Raw genomic sequence first — 6,150 nt, 5'->3', positions numbered from 1 at the left:
CGTCCCAGCCTCACAGGGGCCGTTCCAGCCTCATAGGGGCCATCTCAGCCTCATAGGGGCCGTCTCAGCCTCACAGGGGCTGTTTCAACCTCACTGGAGCCAATTCAGCCTCACCAGGTCCGATTCAACTTCACCGGGGCCGTTTCAACCTCACTGGGGCCATTTCAACCTCACCGGGGCCGATTCAACCTCACCGGGGCCGTCTCAACCTCACTGTGGCCATCTCAGCCTCACCAGGGCCGTCCCAGCCTCACCGTGGCTGTCTCAGCCTCACATGGGCCGTTTCAGCCTCACCGGGGCCGTTTCAGCCTCACCAGGGCTGTTTCAACCTCTCGGGGGCCGTCCCAGCCCCACAGGGGCTGCCTTGGCCTCACGGGGGCCATCTCGGCCTCATGGGGGCTGTCTCAGCAACACGAAGTTTGGCAGTTTGGCATTCTGTCCTTTGTTGGGTGGCTCCTGGCTGGGCAAAATCTCCATGTGTTCCTGATGGCTGAATATCTGGTATGCTTGCTTGGATTTTGTTTTCTACCAAGTGTGCAGACTGCCTGTCTGCTGTCTCCCAGCATCCCATTTGAGACTGGATCAGGTGGACCTGCCTGTGCATTTGCTGGTACAGCGGTTCCACATCGCCGGCCCAGCTGGGTCTGGCTCCAGCTTCCTCCAAACCTGATTCTGCTTCTTGAGTGTGTCCCTTATGTATGTGAGGAGTTGAAATCTGCATTCTGCTGGGCTGCAAAAGCGCCGGTGGTTCTCTTTGTGCCACTAGCACAGCTTGGGTGGGGATGTAAATTGAATAGGGCTGGGTCCCCGGGGAAACATCAGGGCGGAGCAAGGGGCAATGGCATCTCCACGTCTCCTTGCCTCTCCTCAACTCAGCGACTTGCGTCCCTGAGTACTGGTGAGCATCTCCGCGAGACAGCTACTCTCGCTCTCAGGCCCGTTGCAAGGCCGTCCCGCCTCTCCCTGTAGGGGTCTGGGACCTCAGAATTCCGCCCCAAACAAGCTCAGTGGACTCGAGAGTCTGCAGCCCCTTCCGATTGAAAAAAGCCACGTATTCAGTTGCAGCCCTCCTTGCGAGACTCCATACCTCCATTCTTAGAGCCTCTGCACAACCTACTCAGTATCAATGCTCTTCTTTCTTTCCTTCCAGTTGTAGAGCTTCCACTGGGCCAGCTTTCCATGGTTCTGAATGATAACTGTTTGTTTTATATTTGGTAGTCTCGATGTTGTTGTGGGAGGCAGCACGCACAGGTCTGTACCTTACGCCGCCATCTTGGTTCTCTAGCTCTGTATCGGACTAGGTGGAGCACAGCTCTCAGAGTCCACAGGTTCAGAGCCCAAGTCCGGCCTCGGTCTCTTTTCTGATATCTTATCAGCAACCTAGAACCAGTGCTTGGCACATAATAGGCCCTCCATAATTTTTCTTTTGAATGAATGAATCAGAAAGTGATTTTTAAGCTGCCACATAAATTCTACCTTAGAGAGTAAGAGGCAAAGAAGGATGAGAAAAAGAGGATGTTATGGACTGAATGTTTGTGTTCCCTCAAACTCAGATGTTGAACTCCATCCCCTTGTTATTTGATGGTATTAGGAGGTGGAGTCTTTGGGAGGTAATTAGGACTAGATGAGGTCATGAGGGTAGAACCCTAATGAATGGGACTAGTGTCCTTTCAAAAGCCATGAGAGCACCAGCTTTCTCTCTCTATTTCATCATGTACAGATATAATAAGGAGTCAGCTGTCTCCTCACCAGAACTCGACTATGCCGGCATCTGAATATTGGAATTCCAGTCTCCATAACTAAGAGAAATAAATGTCTGTTGTTTATAAGCTATCTATGGTAGTTTATTTGTTTGTTTGTTTATTTATTCTCAGCTGAGGACATGTTTATTGATTGTATAGAGAGAGGAAGAGAGGGAGGGAAGAAGGGAGAAAGAGAGAGAGAGAGAGAGAGAGAGAGAGAGAGAGAGAGAGAGAGACATGATCAGTTGCCTTCTGAATGTGCCCTCACCAGGGGTAAACCCACAACCTATCACAACCTATGTACCCTGATGGGGAATTGAACCCACCAGATGACACTCCAACCTACGGAGCCACTCAGCCAGGTCTATGGTAGTTCATTATAGCAATCTGAACAGACTAAAATAGAGGAGGAAGAGGAGAAAATAAGTATAGATCTCATCTGGTTATTCAAAAGGCAACAGACCCGGTTGCACAAGCATGCCACTGCTGGCCAAGGTAGCCTTCATAATGGCTTTAGTGACTTCCATTCAAACTTTGTGATATGAGAGTTAACCATAAAAACCTGGCTACAGCAAAATTCTTTTCCAAATGGCCTAGCCAGGTGCTGATCTGCTTCCCACCTGGCCTAGAATTTCAAAGACATATGTCACTTGTTTGTGTAGGTGGTGTCCTAGCTTGTGTCAAAATGAGACTTAAAAAGATGAGTATAAATGGTAAATCGGCGGGTTTGCCAGAAGTGTCTCTCCAGGGGGACCAAGAGTCTTCTTTGGGAGAACATTTATCCTCAAGGGAATTTAGTTTTGATCTATTAATGAAGACATTGTTTGAGTGGGGGAACCTATTATCTGTTTCTTTTTTACCTCATGCCAACCTTATGATATAGGTCTTTAATTTTAGAAGTGGCCAAATAGGTACAAAGATTAGTCTTTTGGGGTCACACAGTGTAGCCAAACTGCTGCTTATGACCTGATTCTAAAATACTCACATAGCACCCAGTATTAGGGGTCATGATTCGGAGAGTTAATGATTTCTGAAATAATTATTTCTGAGATAATTCTTTAATTACACTCATTCAGAAGAAATATTTATAAGTTTATAAGTAAACGACTTAAAAATTCATACAGAAAAATAAGATTTTTCCCTGCAAATGAGAGAATTAGAAACTATGCTAACCTGCTACATGTGATTTAAAATGAAAAATAAATTATAATGCATGTTTAAGTATAATAATGGTACTAAATTTTGATAATTAAATTATCCTCAAAGCTGTTGAATGATTACTATCAAACTCTTCTGTTTATGCTTCTGGCTGAGAACTAAAGAAGGGACTGAGGCTTAAAGTGACTAGAAATTCTTCACATGGTTTTTTGTGACCACCTGCAGAGGGTAAACTCTTTTTCTCTAGAGTCCAAAGATTAGAGAAAAAGTCTCTGATTTGTAATCAGAATCGATCTGCTGCTCTACCAGCCACAGCCCAAATATTGCCATAAATCTTTGCTGGAGGATTCCCAGGAGGAAGTTGCAAAGGGGAGTTCTTGCCATCTTGATGTTTTGGAAAGAGCCAGGGATGTGAACTTTCACATTGGCTGAAACTATCCCCGCTTAGGTGTCACATTTTTTTGTGGTAAATTTGGTTTCTTCTTCTTTGCCAGCAATTCTTCCTGTTGCCCTTGACAGGTGATCTCTCTTAGGGGCTTCACATCTGTAATTTTAAAAGACTCTAAGAAGAGGTCCAACCTAATGAGGACAAGGGTGTCCTCCCCCTGAAACCCCAAAATAAAGGCTTTCACAAAATCAGCTGCTTCTGTCAGAGCACTAACATCCTTTCAGGTTCTTTTTTAAGTTCTGATTTCTACATTCCTGGATTTCAAGTTAAAGTGTATCTGAAGTTCCAAATGTTCTACAATAGGAATAAATATTTTCAAGCAGTTTTCTCTTTTTTTTAATTCCTCGCCAAAGGATCTGTTTTTTATTGATTGTTTTGAGAGAGAGAGAGAGAGAAAATGAAGGAGAGAGAAACATTTATTGATTGCCTTTAGTACATGCCCCAACTGGGAATTGGACCTGCAACCTAGGTTATGTGCCCTGATGCGGAACCAAACCCCAAACCCTTAGTTATATGAAGAATGCTCCAACCAAATGATATTCAGGGCCAACCACTTGTCTTTTAATGGTGCCAGTTAGCTGGGGCTGGAATTTTCTTTGTTTCTTTTTTCCCATCCAGGAACCTGTGCCTTGAGAGGAGTGGGAAGACAGGCCCCTTTGAGTGGGGCCTCCTCTGAGTTCATGCAGCCCACATCAGCCCTCCCCCACTTGGAGAGCTTCTCAGCCTGCCCTTTCTTCGAACTCTGACTATCCTTGTGGGTGACCTGGGTGAAACCATCCGCAGCCCCAGCGCTCTGTGCCTCCATTTCGGTTGCCATCCCAAGAATCTCCAGCCCCCATGATCTGTTTTTTACATTTCTCTCTCAACATAACTCTTATTAAACACATGTCTGAGTCCTGGGGTGGATGTGGATGTGTTTAGCAAAGAGGAGATTTGAAGAATACTAAGTGAAAAGTTATTGGACTCAAGTGAGTGTAGGATATTGAGGTTCAAGCAGCCCTATTCTGAGATTCCTTCATAGAAGATCCAACCCTATTAATGCAACCAGGGTAGCTCTTGAATAAACTCATCAGTGAAGGTAGTCATTCATGAATCAATGTGAAATACCTTCCAGAAGCTCCCAAGAGATTGTGGAGGCAACTAAAGGATAAAGGCTGATGTGTTTCTACTGTTATCAATAAAATCCTATATAATAAAGAGGTAATGTGCAAATTGACCCTCACACCCTTGTGTCACAAGATGGCCACCCCCACATTATCACAAGATGGCCAGCGGAGGAGGGCAATTGGGGGCAATCAGGCTGGCAGGGGAGCAGTTAGGTGTTGATCAAGCCAGCAGGGGAGCGGTTAGGGGGTGATCAGGCTGGCAGGCAGAAGTGGTTAGGGGCAATCAGGCTGGCAGGCAGGGGAGCAGTTGGGAGCCAGCAGTCCCAGATTGTGAAAGGGATGTCCACAGGGATCGGGCCTAAACTGGCAGTCAGACATCCCCTGAGGTGTCCCAGATTGGAGAGGGTGCAGGCTGGGCTGAGGGGCAAACACCGCCCCCCCCCCCAGTGCACAAATTTCATGCACCAGACCTCTAGTGTAATTATAATAGTTTCCAGATAAACTCAGTCACCTTCATGCTTTTTTTATCGTTTTAGATATACACTGAGTTAATTCCGACTTTTCTTCATCTTTTCCTGCTTTCTCTTCAAAGAAGCATCAATGTTCTGGAATAGTAGGAGGCATCAGGGCCAAGCTGTCCTTTCTCTCATCCAGGCATCCACAAACTGGGTGTCACTCGTCCTGTCTTTGGCCTTTGGCTGTTGCTCACCGCTGCCATCATTGGTGTCAATGTTATCATCTGGTGGCTGGCTGAAAAGTTCTCTGCTGCAGGGGGGAGCCTTGTCACAACTGTAGATACTTCAAGTCTCCCCTTTCAGCTGCTCTGTATCACTCTAGGGTCCAGGGACACTGGGCTTCTCTTCCATGCCATTCCTGGCTGTCTGCCTTCCCTTTGACTGTCTCAGGCTCTTTGCTACAGAAACCAATGTTGTTCTAGTTCAGCTATACCTGGGGACACTGCATAGTGCTTAGAGTTCTGGCACTTAGTCCCTCTTTGAAAGCCCACCTAGGAAGAGAATATATCTCCCTTTCTCCCAGATTCCCAAATACTTCTGAGGATTCTATCGTTATCTCCCACTCTGGAGATAGTCAAGTTATTTGTTGATTATACACTAAGTTGGAGACTTAAGACCAAGTACGTATAACACATTTAAAACTGAACTCTTGGTTTCAACTGTTTCTCTTCCAGTCTTTCCTATTTCAGAAATTGGCACCTCATACATTATGGGAGTTATCTGTGAGTAAGTCCTGCCTTTCATTAATTCTCTGCATTCACTTTAATACCAAATCTTGTCAGCTCAGCTTATAAAATATATCCTGAGTATGACTATTGTTCATCTCCAGTATGACCATGTAACCACCACCACTTCTAGATGGTTCTATTACAACAGACTTCTTTATCTTTCCATACTTGCCTTTGTTTCTCCAATCCATTTTCCACAAAGCAGACAGAGTTTTTAAAAAACAAACAAAAAATATGAACATGTCCTACTGTAGCTTCAAACAAGCACAGCAGAAACAGACTCATAGACACAGAGAACACTATGACAGTTGCCAGATGGGAGTGGGGTTAGGGGGATGGGTGAAAAAGGTGAAGGGATTAACAAGTACAAATTGGTAGTTACAGAATAATCATGAGGATATAAAGTATAGCATAGAGAATATAATTGTTAGTAGTATAATAACTATGATGCCA

General features: G+C 45.2%; 1 pseudogene; it reads right to left on the bottom strand.

The window, feature by feature from the left end:
- Window positions 1–3,183: 3,183 nt before the first annotated feature.
- On the bottom strand, window positions 3,184–4,165 carry LOC118675083 (annotated as a pseudogene).
- Window positions 4,166–6,150: the final 1,985 nt, after the last annotated feature.

The sequence above is a fragment of the Myotis myotis genome, unplaced genomic scaffold, assembly GCF_014108235.1.
Source record: "Myotis myotis isolate mMyoMyo1 unplaced genomic scaffold, mMyoMyo1.p scaffold_m19_p_2, whole genome shotgun sequence".
In the NCBI taxonomy this organism is placed as follows: domain Eukaryota; kingdom Metazoa; phylum Chordata; class Mammalia; order Chiroptera; family Vespertilionidae; genus Myotis; species Myotis myotis.
The sequence above is the reverse complement of the archived record's forward strand: the minus strand, read 5'-3'. Positions and strand labels throughout refer to the sequence as shown.